Genomic DNA, 19,986 nt, shown 5'->3' on the forward strand with positions numbered 1-19,986 from the left:
TTACATACATACATATGTATGTACATATTCCTCGTGTTCCAATGGTACATGAACCAAATACCATATGGTCACATTGTTGTTGCATTTGCATGTCAAATCTCTATCCGTATCTGGTTCTTGTACCATTGGAACACGAGGATTATCTATATTGCAGATCCACGTTGCTAACTCCGTTAGTTTATGTGTGCCCACATTTAAATTATCCTTCAAATTAACATATACGTAAGGGCCTAGTCAAAACCTTTTGATATTCTACTTCAAACATACACAGGTATAATACACATACGTAGTAAATATGATTGCTACCAATGCAGCTTACTGATAATTCTATCATGAGTATTTAGTATCGTTCCATTGAGTCATCGAGCTCTGGATCACGATAAAATCTCATTGGAACGATCAGGATCAGTACTATGAGAGTTGGCACCACCCAACGAATGTGTACCCATAATAGGATGCCTGTTATTTTCAACTTTTTTCCCTGAATCGCTTCATAAAATTTTACTTAAAAAGTTGAAACAAATTATCAAACTAATAACTAGTATTATTAGTTCTTTAAACCATGCCACAAATACAATTTTCCATATAAAATGTATAGGATTTGGCACTTAAAAAGCTAGAGTACTGATTAACAAAGGGGTCGGCAGTTAAAACACGTCCAAAAATGTCGGGAGAGGTACCAAAAGAAATGCTTTGAACTAAATAACTTTCGTCCCAAGGCTGATAATAAACATTTTACTTCTGTCAGGAACTTTGTGCAAAAAACATTTGCACATTATGTTGGGCTTCTTGTATTTTTCATATTAATAATGTATAGTTTTTCCATCATCAAAATGCAATTTAATTATTTTATAGCCTTAATAATTAGTTTTCAGACATAAAGTTCAAATGTATGGGTTTTCGAGTGGAAAAAATATGTTAAATATCGGATGCCCTAGTGCATATGACTGTAAGTGCTACCAAAAACAGAGAGGTTATGTTGTCAAACATTTTCCACAAAAACCCAATCAACAGACCCACCATGTTGATCCGAAACTGATCCAGATAGATATCAGGATCACAGCGTTGTTGTTGCATTTGCATGTTAAATTTATATCCGTATCTGGATCACGCTTCATTGGAACGCAACTTTTGTTTGACTCACACGATTTCGTAGTTTGATATTCACCATGACAACAATGCAGATACATTTTTATTTTCCTATTTTGTATGTGCTTTTGTAAGTTTTTAGAGTACATATGAATTTATGTACATATCGTCGATGTCGCGGAAAAAGCTGCTAACTCCACTTTTCACTCAAAACAACTCTTTGATAATAATTGAATGGATGACGACTTCTGCACATAGTGCTAAAAAAAGTGCGTGTTATTGTCCAGAATCGCTAAGAATTACTTCAACAAAAAGCTTCTTACTCCAACAAAATTATCAAAAGCTGATAGCTCCATATATTTATTTCCCATTATCTTACACTCCGTGTTCCATTTTTCTTATAACTCTTGTCCATCCCTAATCCATTTGTCTGCCTCTCAATCCTATTCTTTAGGGTTTTAACTTAGTTGCTGTTACTGTTTTGCCTGATTCATGCTCTATCAAACTGATTCAAAAAATAATTTTTGGAAGGAGCATACTTCCAGCCGACAATATGATAGTCGACTTCTATCAGTGCACTTTCTTTTGCTAGACTTCCCATATTAGCAACATATAGCGAATACACGGATTCCGTGGTTACGGACAAATGGAGATATGAATTTGTTTGGTAGATACAGCACCCGTCTTTTTAATATACCCCAACTTTCCTTAAAAATTTGACATTATCAATATTAACAGCTGTGCTAAGTTCCAGGAATATGAATCAATCCGTATACCAGACATAACTACGATATTGAAATCAAATTTGAATGGGAGGTGTCACACTCCCTTTTCCAATTCCGCTCGTGATACAATAAACAATACACAACATTGATGTGTATCTGCCTGCAAAGTATCACTGCCCTGGGAATACTACCCTCAGTGATGTTTAATTTTTCATTTATTGCTATATATGTCAGATGCCAAGCGCCTACATGTCAAAATTTTTGCAATGAAGAACTGCCTTTTTAAATTTGTTTTCACTTTTCTCCACTTATAAGTCGATCAGCTGAATTATTGTCACAAAAGGTGTGATTATTATACAATCAAAACTACAACGTCTTTATAAAGGTATTCCTGATTTGCTGGAGATTTCTGATGAAACCGATGGCTGTTATGTCCCATTCCTTTGAGTTTACCGCCTTTACACGATGAAATGTGCGCATAAACTTATACAAATTGTGTAAATTACTTTTTCATACTAAATTTGACAGTTAATATACGCACTAGATAAATTTATACGTTTACACACTTTATAAGGAATTTATAAGGTTTAATGAGTTGCCTGTTAACGTTTAAACTTTAAGTGTAATGTTTTAACTTACTTTATCTGTTCCTGTTGAAATTATCAAATTTTTCTTATTGTTATTATGTATGTATACTTTGAATATATGTATCTACTGCAATGTTTTAAATTACCTTTTGTCACGACATACCACACAGCATAATTCGCACGTTTTATTTTAAACAGATGTAAATAAAAAATTTCATTTTTCAAGCTATCATGATAATCTAAAATAGCCGGTTGGCTAGGTTATGCTTCCAATTTGGCCATATTTTCCCTCAAGAATACTCAAATGTAAACTTGCTTTGCTGTCTTTGAATATCATTTTTTTAATTAGCTTGTTACGAAAATAAACTTTGTTTGCGTTTTTCCAAATAATTTAAATTTTGAGTTACATCTGTTTACAATTAAACTAGCGAATTGCTTATTACAACAAACGTTAAACGCAAACCCCACAGAAAATTCTAAAATAAAAAATGGTTTCCCAAAACTTTTTATAAATGATAATTTTTATTTCAATCATTTCATATTAACAATATTAACAAATATATATGTACTAATTCTGAATTTCATGCATACATTAAATGAAGAATGGCTGCAATTATAATGGGTTGTAGGAGAATCCAGGAAACGGTTTAAACGCAGCCATTCCCCCTCATGAACAAACGTTTATAAAAATAATTTGAAATTTTCCAATTTGCAAAATATTGACAAATAGTTTTTTCGTCTTTTTTGTAAACATTTACAATTTACTTTCACAGCTAAATTATTTAACATTTGCCCTCAAAGCTTATAAAATGTTTTCTGAAAAAAAATTAAAATATTTTAAATACGGAAAACGTCTACAACAGCAAGTTTACTTTAAGTTACTTTTCAAAACATTTACAGAAATGCCTGTTGGGTACTTACCACACACAAACATACATAGCTTTAGTACACCGTGTCGTCGACTTTAATTTTAAAATATTTTTTTTACTAACTTGCATGAGAATAACACTTATACCAACGCAGTTGCATTAATGCCATAACATTTAGACTTTAAGAAATGCACACATTTCACATTACGTACCTACATTTTTAAAGAGAATTTTTAGAAAGTACGAATTGTGGCTTTCTTTTTCATGGAAATTGTACAGTATTTTTTTCCATAACTCTAGTTTATTTTCTGTAATTTCGCCTTAAAATGTTCTTTGACGGAACAAATTTCATACCACGTTACCCGGGAAGTCTAAATTTTTCGAAAAACCCCAAGCATCTCTTGAATTTATCTTAGTCAAATTTTGTTATGTGTAACTACGCTCCTTATTCACCATTTAGTAGGATATTTTACTCAGAATCATTTGGAAGTATGATTTAAGTAAAATGGTAACCTGTTCCAGCCTACCCACCTATTGAAACGTGCTTTTCAGGTTATCTGCTTATACTTTTTACTCTATTACAAAAAAAAAAAAAAATACACATGACAAATATAATTTTTACAAATATAAATTGATAATCAAAGTAACGTTAATGGGCCAATAAAGTTCTAAAGTAGATACATAAGTATCGCTCATTTACTTCAATAGTCTCATACAAAACTCAAATAAAACAACTTTTCAGGAGAGCCGTTCAAAAAATTTGACTGCCATATGTTGCGCATTCATCAAGATTTTTTTATACAGCATAGATCATGGATCATGATTATTAACTCAAAATTATGTTTTTTGACTTAAGGCACTATTGAAGTAAATGAGCGATAGGTAATGAAATATGAGATATTTGTTTAGAACTACTAACATGTACTAATGTATGTATGTGTTATTTGAAATTACAAAAGCATTGAATGAGTGACCTCAAGAAATGTGTTAGTATAGTGTGGATGAATGTATGCATGCATATATGTATATATGTGTGTATAGTATGGTATGAAAACTAAAATAGAACAAAGTAGGTATAAATAGAAGGGAAAACCGCTGTGACCTATATTTATTAATTTTGTATACATATGTATGTACATATATATATATATGCAAATAGGCATGTATATATCGTCGACACCGCGGTAAAAGCTGCTAACTTACTTTTTACTTTTACACTGAATTAATGGGGGACGATTTCCACATATGGTTGTAAACGAAAAGTGTGTGTTTAGTGTCCAGAATCGCTAAAATTTACTTAAAATAAAACCTTTTAGCTGCAAAATTATGTAAAATTGCTAACTCCATATATTTCCAATGCATTTTGAAATTTCAAGGTTTTCATTCATGGAGTATTTTCGTTCTACTGTAAAATTTTGTTGGATGGAGTTGGCAGCTTTTACCGTGGCGGGGACGATATGACTACACGCTTAAACATATCGCACACCTAGATCAACACGGAGCTAAGTTAAAAATTCGATATTTTGAAATTATACATAGTCCTGGGTTGCCCGCTTCAATACCTACCGATCTGTATACTCCAATAAACAATGCTCCCACATCTCACCCAGAGAGGGCTAGGTAAAAACTAATAATTGTATTAGCGCCTACAATGAAGCCAATCACTTTTTCCCTTTCCTGAATATGGTGCATTTTTGAGTTAAACTCTTTTTTCTAGTCGTGCGATATAAACATATATGTATATATGTATACAATACATATGTATGTACAAATGTGTGTGTTTGTCTTTTGTAAATATGTTCACATTTACATATATAAATGCGTTTAAGAAGCATACTGAAAACAACCGAAAATGAATGAAAATGACACCATGAATGAATTGAAATTAACGCCCCGATTCTGAGCGGCAATGGTAAATGCGTTACTGGAGTAAAGGGACAATTAATGGTGATTTATCCATAACCAAATAAAACAGCTGATCGAATCAACCTTATGGAAATCAATGTAATCGATGAACGGTGCCATACCATAACGCTAAAGCCATAACGATACCATAGCACCAATTGGTTTTTGGTTTTTCGCCATATCCATAACCGAAAAATATTTGAGTTGGTGGATTTATTAACTTTCTGTATATTTTATTTATTGTTTTGGACACGTTTTGACTAAGAGACTTATTATTTGTGGAACATGTTTGTAATTTTTTGCGTTTTCCTCATTTTTATGAAAATGTCAGCTGTTTAACATTATGGCACCATTAATCGATCACAATGGAGATGGTTATGGATATGGGCATGGTTACGGCTATGGCGTTAGGAATAAGGAAGTTTAACTGGCCCTTATTACGTAACCGAAAATCGTTACCAGCTCCTGTAACCGCGATTCTGGCCTGCACGGCTATACTGTCGAAAACCAAATATGCGCAATAGAGAATAAAATGGAAATGTGAACCAAATTTTGTGTTAAAAATCATTAATATTGTTTAGAAATTCGTGTACATTAACATGAATACATTTTTTTTGTTTATTCCGTTCAAACAAATATTCAGCAAACACGTGCAGTTTTGCGTCATAACGACACGTTACCACCTATTTTGCGCGTAACGTTATCATCCGCAATCAGAATACGAAAATTTGTTTGTCATTTTCGTAACCGGTAAAAAGAGTGTTGTTACCAGCTTAGAATAAGGGTGTAATTGGAAAATGCCAAAAAAATTTTAAATAATATAGAAAGCTAAGTATTTAACCTTTAAAAGCACTTAAAAAGAAACTATTTTCTTGTACTTCCCTTTTTATTTTGACGATATTTCGAGAGAAAATAATGCTAAAAACATGATAGTCTACTTATTTTACTCCTCAAACGTTATTTCCATTGTGAATGATAACTAAGTGTGATATCTTATCTGTCAAATGCCTGACAGGGTGTTCAATATGGCTACTTTTTAGCGTTTTGGCAGGGTGTTTAATATGGCGGCGCCTATCTTCAGCGGCTGATAAAAAGAGATACAGAATGAGACAGCGATAGTCAAATACAAATCAGGTGATCCAATCACTTTGGAATTTTGACGTCTATGCAGAAGATATCACACTTACTTATCATTCACAATGGTTATTTCTTGTTATTGATATTTTAAGGAAAATCCCACAAAACTTAAAATAAAAAGAAGACAGTTTTTGTAAACAGCTTCACAATTTCCTAACCTAAACTATCTCGTAAGAAGAGCAAGCTCTCAAGAATCTATACTATTTTCTATAGATTTTGAAAAAAAAAGGAGACACCTCAGTCAAAAATTTTTGGCTATTACTACATATTTCCAAGCAAAAAACAAAGAATTTGTTAATTTACGCTAACTTAACCATTGGAAATCACCGTGCCACAATACTTTGGGCGTTAACAATTGTGACCTTTTAATGTTTGTTGGGTAGGTACAAAAATGTGTTTTGAAATTTTATATGTAAGACGTGCATACGTACGATGTTATTAATATGAAAGCACTTGCAAGTTTTCTTCCTTTAGAAAGTATTTTATATTCTTTGTGGCTGTTTTTACAATAAGGGTACTCATTTAACCTTATAAAGAGTTATTAACCGGATAAATTTAGGAGGTTTAACAGTCAAATGTCAGACATGCATAGAAGGTTTACGTAAATTTGATAAGTTTACACTACAAATTTGCGGTGCAGTGAAATAACTCCCCAATGCAATAACTCCCAACAAAAAAATTAAATAACTCCCAAATATTTTCCATATAAATTGGGACTTATTTCATTATGAAATAGCTCCCAATTCATTGGGACTTATTTCATAATTTTTGCTGGCAATTATTTCATAATGAAATAACTCCCAAATGAAATAATCCCCAACAAAATTTCGTTGGGAGTTATTTCATAATTTTTTGAGATTGGGAGTTATTTCATTTTTATTGGGACTTACTTCATTGTTTGTAATTCAGGCATTGGGGGTTATTTCATTTTTGTTGGGAGTTATTTCAGTTTCTTAAAAATACAATTTTATCAAACTTTGACGTTCTTCTAACAGTTTCTATGGGTCGGCTATACATTAAGGGACCAATTGGTTTTATTGGTTAACCAAAGGGGTTTGAACTTTGAAATTTTGCACATAGGTTCTCAGGGAGTTCCCCAACGAGAATCAATAAGTAATTTTTAATTGTTATTAACAATTTACTAGTAATTAGTAGTTAAAGTTACCATGGTATAACTATCACTTTTTATCTACATACGAACACAACTATTTTCATTTGTTTAAATTTGCGTATTATTGTAAAATTTAATGATTTATTTGTTTACTTTCCGCGAACACAAGCATACAACCATTTTATCTAATTCACTGCTTGCTTGGTGGTACCAGATGCTTTAAATTGTTCCAACCAATGAAAAATTTTTAAATAGTACCAACGAGGAAAATGGACCTTTTTCATTCAACTCTATTTATTTATTTTACAAAAAAATAGAAAATTTGGAATAAAAAATCGCGCGATGCACAGTAATTCTGCGTAGAACACCTTTCTGCATAAGCGGCCTTCGGCCGCGCTTATAAAAAATAACCCTGGGCTACGCCATGCCAAGTCCGGATGTCCTTCTATGCAGAAGGGTGTACTACGCAGAAGGACATCACCGTGGCGGTAGCCACGGTTATACCACACACCCGGAATTGGCATGGCGTAGCCCAGGGTTATTTTATAAGCGCGGCCCAAGGCCGCCTATGCAGAAAGGTATTCTACGCAGACTTGTTCATTTTATTTTTTACTTTTAATAAATTATGTTAATTTTTTTAAATAAATTACGTTTACTTCGCCGACACTATTAAAGTTTTCTTGTAATTGTAACTTTTACATATGTACATAAAATAGTTTGCTGTATTTTTCAAATCTCATTGTACCTGATTATATAGTATAAAGATACCATTTCAAATTTTGATTTGGGATTTATATCATTTTTTTGGGACTTATTTCATTTGGGAGTTATTTCATTTTTTTTTTTTGGACTTGTCGTTTCATTATGAAATAAATGGCAAATATTGGGAGTTATTTCATTTCCTTCTTTGGGAGTTATTTCATTTATTAAAGTTGGGAGTTATTTCATTTTTATTGGGACTTATTTCATTGGGAGTTATTTCATGGGAGTTATTTCATTTGGGAGTTATTTCATTTGGGAGTTATTTCACTGCACCCTAATTTGCTGTCTAACAAGGTGGTAAATTTATTCAACTCAATGAGGGTGCATGGATTCAACAGATATCACAGAAAAATAAATCAGTTCGTTTTAAAATAATAAAACATCTTATTTTCCTTAGTAGTCGCTACATTTAAAATGTATCTTTGACAGGGATTACACATACATTTATACATGCATTCATCTAACTGTGCTGCTAACTGCATACATTTATGCATATAGTTAAATGAATACCCTGTTTAATTTCCCAAATACTATGGTTTGAAAGAACAGACTTGCATCTCTATCATCTCGCATTACTAAGGCATCGAGTCCCTAAGATCTTTTATTCCAATTTCGGGATTTTTCGGGATCACTCAGAAAAATGTAACGGATACGAATATTAGTTTACTAAAAAAAACATGAGGGGTATTCTCTCTATCTAGAATCCATAGAAAACGTAGAAAGTTTTCCATTTTACTGTCAAAAGTTTTCTACACGCAATAACAAAATACATTTGTGAAACATTTTCTACGGTTTCTACAATTTCTTTACTCAATCCCATATATTATTGAATAGAAAATTTATAAATGTGACGAAAATGACGAAAATAATTTTTCATTAAAAAAACTACAATTTTCTCTGCGCGGCAGTTTTGTTAAAGTATTATTTTTTTCTAAATACATATGTATGTTAGCACATTTAGTTTGTATATACTTAAATCTGCTCCGGTGTTTCCCCTGTTAGGCACTTTATATAAGTATAAGAGCTTAAACGCAATTTAGGAGTCCAAGTTCAATTTAACCCGTATTTTACAAAATTGGTATTCAAATATGAAAGTTATGAAATTTTTGGATAGAGCTGGATGCACTGAGTACAGGGCTAAGAAATCTCAAATTTGCCACATTGGTGGCATTTGTGTGGTTTTGCAATTTATCGATAGATGGTTTTGCAAAGACATCGACGTTATGCTTTTTATCATTGGTATTGATCAATTGACGTTTTGTCATCCCACCAAGATCAAATTTGTGTAACTGCATGCGACACCTTTGCGACCATTCCAGATGCATGCGAAAGGAATCACATCTTTTGCATGGCAATCAATCTTCCGCAAGATCTGAGCCTGACCTGTGGTTTACTTTTATCCATGTTTAAACATATTGGCAAGTTGTTTCCTGGGCCAGTTTTATTGGCCAACAGAAATATTACCATTTTTATTTCTTTAAATTGGAATTGAAGAATAAGCTCCTCATCATCTCCCTTGCTGCTGTGCAATGAAAAGTGTTGCCTCCGTAATTTAAGTACACTTTGTACATAGATCTTCAAACTTTCCGCCATTCGCCCTATTTTGTCATTGCATTTTCGTTTATTGTTCCGATCGCTCTCAAAGTCATGCTCATGTGGAAAAATGGTTTTTAAGACCTTGTTGCCCAAAATGATGGTCCGTCCTGAGAACTGTTGGAGGCGATTCGTCCATATTTTCTATCATTGTGCTTGTAAGTTAGTGGCTTTATTCATAACATAGATAAAGAGTTCCAATAAAAAAAGTTCGTCTGTCGTTTTAAAATCATCTTACTCAGGGACACTTTAAGCCAATTTTTAGTAATATATGCATAAATAAATAAAAATAAATGCAAGGCGCCATAACATCCGAAGAGATTTTAGGCCGGGTTTGTCTTCCAATTACGGTACCAAAAGTTAAGTTATGTATACCATGCGTGATGAAGTCGGAGGATACACCGCGACTTCTGCAGAATTAGAATCCGAACATACCGACACAGGATTGGAAGGTACTTACTGTATCTCGGCCTACCGAGGAAGGTCAGTTCTACATCTTCCAAATAAACAAGTAGGCGGAGGATATTTTGTACTCGCAGCTTGGCAAAATGTCCTTTGGCACTGGCAAAATTTACATGCGACTCAGGAAAAGTCCCGAGGATAAAAACCCTAACACGCTAGAAGTGGGCGAAGTCGAAAAGGACCTCAAAAGCCTAACGGAAAAAAGACAGGTGGAGGTCCCCGACGTCACCACGAAGGTGTTAGAAGAGGACCAACCGCCAAATGGTGCTGTGACTCGCACAGAGGAACACCCGGCACAACAGTTACGAGACGACGACGTCACGACGAAGGTGCTGGAGGGGGACAAACAGCTCAATGGTGCTGCGAGTCCTACAGATAAACCTCCAACGCAGTAAAGTGGCGTCGAGCGAACTCCTCCTAACCCTTGAGGAGGGTTCGTTTGACGTGGCGCTGATCCAGGAGCTGTGGCTCTCATCGGGAGGAAAGGTGTCTGGACTTAGCGCGCGCGGGTTTATCGTTTACTACGCGCAAACGGAAGGACGGGTGCGAGCTGTATTAATGGTAAGGAAACAGCTGCATTCATATATGCTGCCTAATTACACCACTGAGGACCTCGTAGCGGTGGCCGTTGAGCAAAAGAAAAAGCAGGTATTTATCCTGGCGTCCTGCTACATGGCCCATGCTGCGGAGGTTCCACCCATGGAGTGCAAAAGGCTAGTACAGGAGGAGGGGCGCAAAGGGCGGTTGGTCATAGGCGCAGATGCAAATGCGCACCACAATGCATGGGGAGGAGCAGTACGAACGAGAGAGGCGAATATCTACTTTGTTACATCCTGCAAAACAATTTGCAGATAGCCAACAGGGGAAATGTCCAACATCCAGCAATGTTCTGGATATTACATTGAGCTCCGAGCGTGATATATCAGGGTATGATTGGATGGTTCTTGATAGTCCATCCTTCTCCGGCCATGCGTATATCAGCTTCAGCATCCCCCAAAGAGGGTAGAGAAGGGAGGAACCTTTAGAAACCCTAGGTCAACGAACTGGACTAAATTTCAGAAACATGTAGAAACAAAACTGGGACAACCCAAAGAGGTTGGAACTGGAGGAGTCGAATGAATTCCTAACAAGAACGCTTATGACTGCGTATAACAAAGCTTGCCCTCTAAGAAGATTCAGAGGAAAATCAAAGCCGCCATGGTGGAGCAATGAGCTGAGTCCTCTAAGAAGACTGGTAAAAGAAATGTTTTAGCTCGCAAAGACCGCGGAAAGCGAAGCGTGTCGGGACGAGTACAGGGATCTACTGACGATCTACAATCGTGAAATTTCCAGGGCGAAGAGAATCTCGTGGAGAAGTTTCTGTACGGACATAGAGTGCTCCATCGAAACAGCACGGTTGAAAAAAGTCCTAGCAAGGGGAAACATAGTCCAGGGACTAATAAAGAAAGAGAAAGGGGAATGGTCACGTAATGGTGAGAAATCCCTTGAGGTGCTTCTCGACACACATTACCCATCGGGAGACGGTTTAGAAGAGCCAGCAGACATCACTCACACTTCGATCACGGAGCGGGTAGTGCCGGGCTTGGTTACCGATACCAAGATCGAATAGGCAGTGAAAAACGTTTTCTAAGTTTAAATCGCCGGGCCCAGACGGTATATTCCCGGCCATGCTACAAGTTTCAAGTATGGCGGTCGTGGAATGGCTTAAAATAATATTCGAAGGGTGCATACGGCTGAATCATGTACCGCACTCTTGGAGAACTGCTCGTGTAGCTATCCTACCAAAGGCGGGGAAGATCGGTCACGTGTATCCCTGGAATATAAGGAGTATGCTCTAGGAGTCTTCTTGGACATTGCAGGGGCTTTCAATAATGTTGCAAAATGGGCGATTATGGATGGTCTTAATTACATTAAAGTACATCCTGCCTTAATCAGATGGATCGGCTGCATGTTAAATTGCAGAAAGATTACATCACAATGGGGATTGTACGACACCACGAAATCAGTGGACAGGGGCACGCCGCAGGGAGGGTTCTATTACCTCTGCTGTGAAGCTGGTCATCAACCAACTGCTCAGACGATTCGATGAGGGACTCGTAAAACTTACGGCTTCGGATCTACAATCGTGAAATTTCCAGGGCGAAGAGAATCTCGTGGAGAAGTTTCTGTACGGACATAGAGTGCTCCAGCGAAACAGCACGGTTGAAAAAACTCCTAGCAAGGGGAAACATAGTCCAGGGACTAATAAAGAAAGAGAAAGGGGAATGGTCACGTAATGGTGAGAAATCCCTTGAGGTGTTTCTCGACACACATTACCCATCGGGAGACGGTTTAGAAGAGCCAGCAGACATCACTCACACTTCGATCACGGAGCGGGTAGTGCCGGGCTTGGTTACCGATACCAAGATCGAATAGGCAGTGAAAAACGTTTAATAAGTTTAAATCGCCGGGCCCAGACGGTATATTCCCGGCACTGCTACAAGTTTCAAGTATGGCGGTCGTGGAATGGCTTAAAATAATATTCGAAGGGTGCATAAGGCTGAATCATGTACCGCACTCTTGGAGAACTGCTCGTGTAGCTTTCCTACCAAAGGCGGGGAAGATCGGTCACGTGTATCCCAAAGACTATAGACCCATTAGCTTAACATCATTTCTGTTCAAAACCTTTGAGAGGCTGATAAATGTGTACATAAAGTCCAACGTGGATGAAAAGCTGCTCTCCACAACCGAGCATGCGTACACCAAAGGCAAGTCGGTAGACACCGCATTGCATAGGGTGGTAATAAGCATAGAGAAATCCCTGGAATATAAGGAGTATGCTCTAGGAGTCTTCTTGGACATTGCAGGGGCTTTCAATAATGTTGCAAAATGGGCGATTATGGATGGTCTTAATTACATTAAAGTACATCCTGCCTTAATCAGATGGATCGGCTGCATGTTAAATTGCAGAAAGATTACATCACAATGGGGATTGTACGACACCACGAAATCAGTGGACAGGGGCACGCCGCAGGGAGGGTTCTATTACCTCTGCTGTGGACGCTGGTCATCAACCAACTGCTCAGGCGATTCGATGAGGGACCCGTAAAACTTACGGCTTACGCAGATGACGTTGCAATTGTCATAAGTGGAAAGTGCCTTCCAACGATTAGTTCTATGATGGATCGGGCGGTTCGGGATATTCATACCTGTGCATCTAATGTCGGGTTGAAAGTCAATGCGGATAAGACGGATATGGTCTTGTTTACAAAGAAGTACAAGGTCCCAAATTGGACCAGGCCTAAGTTAGGAGGGGTGACCTTACAGGAGAAACCTTACACAAAATATCTAGGAATCATCCTAGAGTGTAAGCTGTCATGGAAGCTCAACGTGGAGAAGAGGGTCAAGAAGGCCTCAACGGCACTCTATGCATGTAAAAGAATGTTGGGGTGTACGTGGGGCTTATCGCCCTCTCTTTTCCATTGGTTTTTTACAGCGATTGTAAGCCCTATTGTATACTATGGAGTTCTTGTTTGGTAGAAAGCCACACAAAAAACAACATACCTCAAAAAATTAGAGGGGGTATGCAGACTATCGATGCTTAGCATTACGGGAGCCCTGAAAACAACCCCGACGGCTGCACTGTATGCCATTCTGCACATTCCACCTGTAGACTTGGTAGCAAAGAACATAGGATTAACAACCGCAACCAAGCTCGGTGCCTCGGGCAGCTTGAGCGCCGACCATATGGCCATAGTAGTATAGCGTCATCAATCACAAGACGAACAGACTACCTGATTCCATATCTGCGCTTCGAGGGTGATCTTAAGGCCACAATAGAGGTGGACGGTTGGCGCAAGGGTGCGCAAATGGCGCACGAGGCGATACATGTGTACACAGATGGTTCCAAAATAGGTGGAAGGAGTAGGGTCTGCAGTATACTGTGCTGATCCGGAAATAAGCAGATCCTACAGGCTGCCGGATTACTGTAGCGTTTTGCAAGCGGAAATATTAGCCGTAACGAAGATAATAGCTTAAGCTGCAACCGTGTTAACTTTTATATTGACAGTCAAGCAGCAATTAAGGCAATAATCTCGCATAGCACAGCATCTAAATGCAGTCTCTGGAGAGAATCGGGACAGGGAGAAGCATACATCTATATTGGGTCCCAGGGCATATGGGAATAGATGGGAATGAAAAAGTGGACGAACTAGCTAAAAAGGGCGCATCCCTTGAAGCTTGCTCCGTAGACGTCCCAATTAGACTGGGCGAGATTAAACGATGGCGAGAAGTGCACATGATCGACCAAGCGGGAAAGGCGTGTGTTCAAGCGCGGGGCTGTAAAGTATTGAAGATTATGTGTAGGTCTTACAACCTTAGACTAACAAAGTTGCTTCTATTATTAAAAAGAGAGGACTGTAGACTCATGACGGGTATTCTGACTGGACACAGCCTAATGGCGTCACATGCCTTTAAATTAGGCTTGGTCAGTGATAACAGATGTAGGAAGAGCGGGTTGGAGGAGGAAACGATCGAGCACGGAGGACGGAGTTATTTTATAACATAGGTCCTGGTTTTTGTTAGGGTTTTTCAGTTTGGTCGTTAAAACAAACTTCTGGTAACACTAAGGACTCAATCAGTCTATGTGAGGTCCTCATGGACCGGTCAGTTCAACCTCACCTTGTCTTCCAATTTGAGTTTTCGCTGAAGAGCTGTTAATGGCAGAAATACACTCGAAGTTTTTGTTTGCAATTGAAAAAGCATGTTTCTAAATTTTTGATATTTGCCTAATTTATTTCATTATTAGCAGTCCGCTAATAACATTTCAGCGGCAGCATATATTGCGGGTAATACATTGAACAATGTAAAATTGTTTTTTTTATTATTATTATTGTTTTTGAATATACTCCTTCATGCAACAAAAAAATATTGGTCCTTTTTTCAATGAATTTTGGTCACAAATGAAAACATGGTGTGGCAATCGTGATACAGATACTTATTGCCGTGCTTTTTATTCAACTCGTAATCACGGTTGCCAACCATGTTTTCATTTGGGACCAAAATTCATTGAAAAAAAGGACCAAATCTCAGAAAAAAGGACCAAATTTTTGTTTTATTTGATTGTGATAGAAGCAATTCACAAAAGTGTCGTAGTGGTTGTTAAATATAAAATTTAAGGATGTTTCCATTGTTTCCTATACAAAATTTTAATAAAGTTAGCGAATAGGAGACTTAATTCAAACCGCACAAACAAAAACACTACTTTTAGGTATTATATTTTCAAATTTCTAGGATAAGTCTATGCCTTCAGTAACTATACGTTTTGAACGTAGCTTTGCTGACAAAGCTCTTAGTTCCAGCATTATGTTGTTAGTTGGAAAGAAATAAAATGTATAGCGCAGTTGCGTTTTAGTAAGAAAAGGCTCAAAAATTTGGGTTTTGGTGTAGCCGATCTTTGAGTAAATCATAAATGATGCCTACTTTTTCCCCTGAACGTTGAAATTTCATACCAAAACCTACATTTAGTAAGTGTGATTTTTGAAAAACTCACATTTACTGAATCTAGTCCCAGCTTCAGATTAAAAATCAAACATCTTAAAAGTTTCAACTGTGCAATAACGGAACCTGATTACAGTTAAGTAGGTACCAGAAATTAGTTAACAGCGTTGTTATTAAAGTTTATGGGGTTCTACCTACGAGAATAAAACACAAAACACTTCTTTCGAAATCAAATCTTTTTTACATTTGCTTCAAAATCTGAATATAAAAGTAAATTTGTTCAATCGCGATTCGTTATTCATTTATAAAGTTACCGCTTTCAAGAAGTATACCTGCCTTACTTACAGTTAAAATATTTCAAGTATTCGGCGTGCCTTAACACCACAATACTCCTGGAACACCACAATACTGCTGCTATTTTTACATAGGATTTCTTTGTAAAAAATTTTGAAAGTGTTACCAAACATAAAACCGATTAGTTTCATTATTTTACTTAGTTTTCAATTCAAATTTTAACTCGACGGCCATCGTAATGGCTCCGTCAGTGGAAGCCCTGCCAAATTTCTTAGCTCAACTAGTGAAAACATTTTTCACGAAAAGTGTTTTAACCGATCGAAATATCTGGATACTAAAACAAGAATTTTTTCTGATAAGTCCGTGTAATGTGTTTGCCCTTAGATCCATCACTTTTCTTATTAATGCCTCGCCTAAAATATCTCCTATGAAATGTCATTGGTCTGCTACATTTTATTGACTGAGCAATTTTTGTGGTAAGATTTCCATATACATAAGTAAATTGAAAATTTATATGTAGGTTAATGAAAGTGTGCCAAATGTTGTGGGCAGAGTTGTGAATTTTAACCTCAGTGAAAAAGGAAGAAAAGTACCAAAATCGTGGCTACTACCTAAAATGGACCAAAATTGAAAAAAAAGGACCAGCGGACCAAATGGGGTTGGAAGGGACCATTTTTGGTCCAAATGGACTAAAAGTCCCAACCGTGCTCGTAATCAGCATACGCCCCGGCAGAACATGTTCCAATTCAACTTATTCCGTCTAATTCTGTGTTGGTTCAAAAGCTCGACTCAAATTAAGTTCAAACTCAAAGAGCGCAAATAAGCACCAACTTGCCAACTTGGTGATCGAAGCTAAATTAAGTACTCTCCCAACTACTTTGCATTTTGAAAGCAGATAGGTAAAATTATAAATATGTATGTTGCGCTATGTAAATATAACCCGCTTACGCTTATTATAGGTGTGTATGTAACTTAATGCATACAATATAATGCCTCAGCGCTGCCAGTTTGTAGATAAACTCCCAAATGAGGGACAATTGGGGCATTTGTGGGTATTTTACCCAAGTTGGGACCTTCCATTGCTGTTCGTCGTTGGCGAAGGTCGATATCTTAAAGGTTTTCTGGCACCAAGCAAGTTGAGGAGCACAAGCACACTCCAGCGGGTTAAGTGCTTAGAATATACTCGCGGCAGGTAAGCCTGTCGTACAAGGCGACCAAATTGATTGGAGGGGTTGTGTTGCGCAACTTGTTCAAGGGGTTGCCGGCGCAATATATAGCTTCTCCAACTCAATTGTCAACCTCACGTACCCATGGCGAATCTTGTTTCCTTAACAGCCGAGGCTCCGACGACCCCAAGTTCCTCATGGATCTAGGGGTGGGAGAGCAGGATGGCATATAAGGTTTTCATGTGTTTATACCAAATCGTTCCCGAGACGGTCGAGCTAGTACCTTAATGGTGCTTGTTATCGGAACGTACCGGATCTGCATCATGCAAAGGACCATCAACATCGATAACACCACCCAAGGCCTTCGGGGAGTGTCCTTATCGCTACAACAACAACAACAACAAGCACAAGCACCTCGGTACCTGCCAGCTTTCAACGTCACCCCCTACTCCGATAGTAGCGAGCTGCAGAAGATATGCTCAACGAACTATAAATATACATATATTCTGTTTCGTTAAATAGCTAATATACATAACTAAATTAGCGAACAAGAACTCAATCGTTAACGTTGAAAACGAAATGATATACTGTGTTTGTTGCTGTGGTAGCATTGATACATATGTATTTGTGCTTACACCCCACTCAAGACAATGCTAGTGGAGGCTTCTAATGCCTGAGTTTTAAAGTTAATCATGTATTGTTGTTGGCGCGATTTATCTCCGACGAGATTTGGACCGAGCTTCTTTTCCAATTTGCGTCGTGCTCCTTTCAATTTTTCCAACAAATTTTCGAGACGACATCTGCAAGGCAGATTAATTTTCAATGAGAAGCTTTTCATGACTACATACACTCGGAGTGTTTGCCAAATCATTGCTGTGGGGCGACCCCGCTTAGAAGCCATTTTTTCTTAAATTTCGATGTTGCTTTGTCCGGGACTTGAACCCAGGAGCTTCCATGTGGTAGGCCGAGCATGCTACCACCCCTCCACAGTGACATATAGGATAGTGCATATAGGAAAAATTGTGTATAATAAAATTAATACAAGTCTGCTAGTTATAATTATTTACAGCTTTGACAGGTATTCGTTTGTTAAACCACCGAACCACTCACTATGCGACAAATATATATGTACATACATATTAAAGTTTTATGTTTAAGGTGTGGGAATTTTCAAAATTATTTTGGAAAATTTTAAGTAATTTATGTTTGGTTCTTTGTAACTTATTAGATCAAAAACGGCAGGGCTCGTACGTTTACAAAACTGTGTATGTGTGGGTATATGTTTTTTACTCACACGGGAACAAATTGCATTCGTAGTTTTGGGAAATATAAAACGAACTTAAACGAGTACCTTTAAGGTGGGAAAGCTGCATACGATCGTAGCACAAACATTTTTTAGTTTTCATTATCATTTGATGTTATTTAGTGGATACATTTTCCAATGGCTAACATTGACACAATTGCAGTGATTTGAATCTACCTCCGCATGCACTTGCATTAAGTATGTAGATACATATTTATAGTACCTAGTACATACATTCATACATTTGCATCGAGTTAACATGCAGATATGTACATAAGTATATTCATAGCTATGCTCTTATATACTAATGTATATTATATAGAATGCAATTTGATTGCGTTTAGCATCTTGTATAATACGACAACAAATGGCAACTGTGCAAATTCACTCATCCATTCATTACTTACCTACATACATACTTATCTGATCATTAAATCATTCCAGTTCTATGCGCCTACCCAGCCTCTTATAATTTATGCACCTCTATCATGCTTTTCTTGGCACTCAAAGGAATTTCTTTGCTGGTGAGAAGTTTTTAATTATGCATAACCACGTAGAAATACTCATAGCTATTCATTTTATTAATTTTGTTGAAAATTTTTCTTTCTTTTTTTTTGTGGTATTGAGTTAAAATTCTTTAATTCTATATTTTGTCATTGTACAGTGGTTTTTGTTGTAGCAGCAGAAACTTTTCTTTTCCGGTTTTCTTTCCGATCATTTTAAAATTTCAAATGTAAAGCGACACCCCAAAGCACGAGATGGCTGGAGCTATTTCACATACAATTGCATACCTTTAAATACTCACTTCGAAAACTAAAGTCGTGTTTGTTTCATAAATTATTTTCCTATAATTGCTCTTTCACTTATATTATTATCACATTTTAAATATTTCATATTCTCTTATATGTATGTAGGTACTTATGTATATACATGTATCCAGTTAAAACACGTTTACCGTTCTCTCGCTAAAGCAACATAACAAGTCAGAAATCAAATAACAACTGAGCAAGCAATTTTTTTCGAAAGTTTTATCGTTGCCGCACGCACGCAAACGTGGTAACGAACATTTTCACCAAGTTATCTGCTACTAATTCAAGTTTAATATTGAAGTTTCTGATAAAAGCTTCCATGTCATGTGGGGAACTAAAAAAGTTGTAACAGCTACTTACACCTCTCGTTCCAATGAACAGTGAACCAGATCCTGACAGAAGTTTAACATGCAAATGCAAGATCAATGTAATCTATATACCAATTTCTTGTTGCATATGCATTAGACTGGGTCGATTAATTAACCGATATCCCGCCATCGATTTTTCGATAGGATTTGGGCTCATGAAAAAAAGTTCCACTACGCATACCCAAAAAAGTAATTTTCAAGCCTGCGAAATTTCATTTTTTTTACTTTTTTCGAGTTTGATTTTTAAGGTTTTTTTCATGACCTACTAAACAATTTTCATTTTATTGTAAAATTTTCATGTATACCCTTCCGACCCAAAAATATCCGC

At 36.9% G+C, this 19,986-nt stretch overlaps 1 protein-coding gene across 3 annotated transcripts in view; it reads right to left on the minus strand.

Annotated features, from left to right (window-relative positions):
• The window catches only part of LOC137253493 (uncharacterized), a 39,515-nt gene extending 19,935 nt beyond the window's left edge, over positions 1-19,580 (minus strand). The window contains exon 1 of one of the 3 annotated variants that reach the window (XM_067790492.1): positions 19,287-19,580. The gene's annotated coding sequence lies outside the window, so the exon portion shown is untranslated. Of the gene's footprint in view, positions 1-18,888 lie in introns of all 3 variants that reach the window. The other 2 variants (XM_067790491.1, XM_067790490.1) reach the window with 2 other exon arrangements.
• Between the last annotated feature and the right edge of the window lie 406 nt (positions 19,581-19,986).

Source organism: Eurosta solidaginis, chromosome 5 (genome assembly GCF_040869045.1).
Source record: "Eurosta solidaginis isolate ZX-2024a chromosome 5, ASM4086904v1, whole genome shotgun sequence".
Lineage (NCBI taxonomy): Eukaryota > Metazoa > Arthropoda > Insecta > Diptera > Tephritidae > Eurosta > Eurosta solidaginis.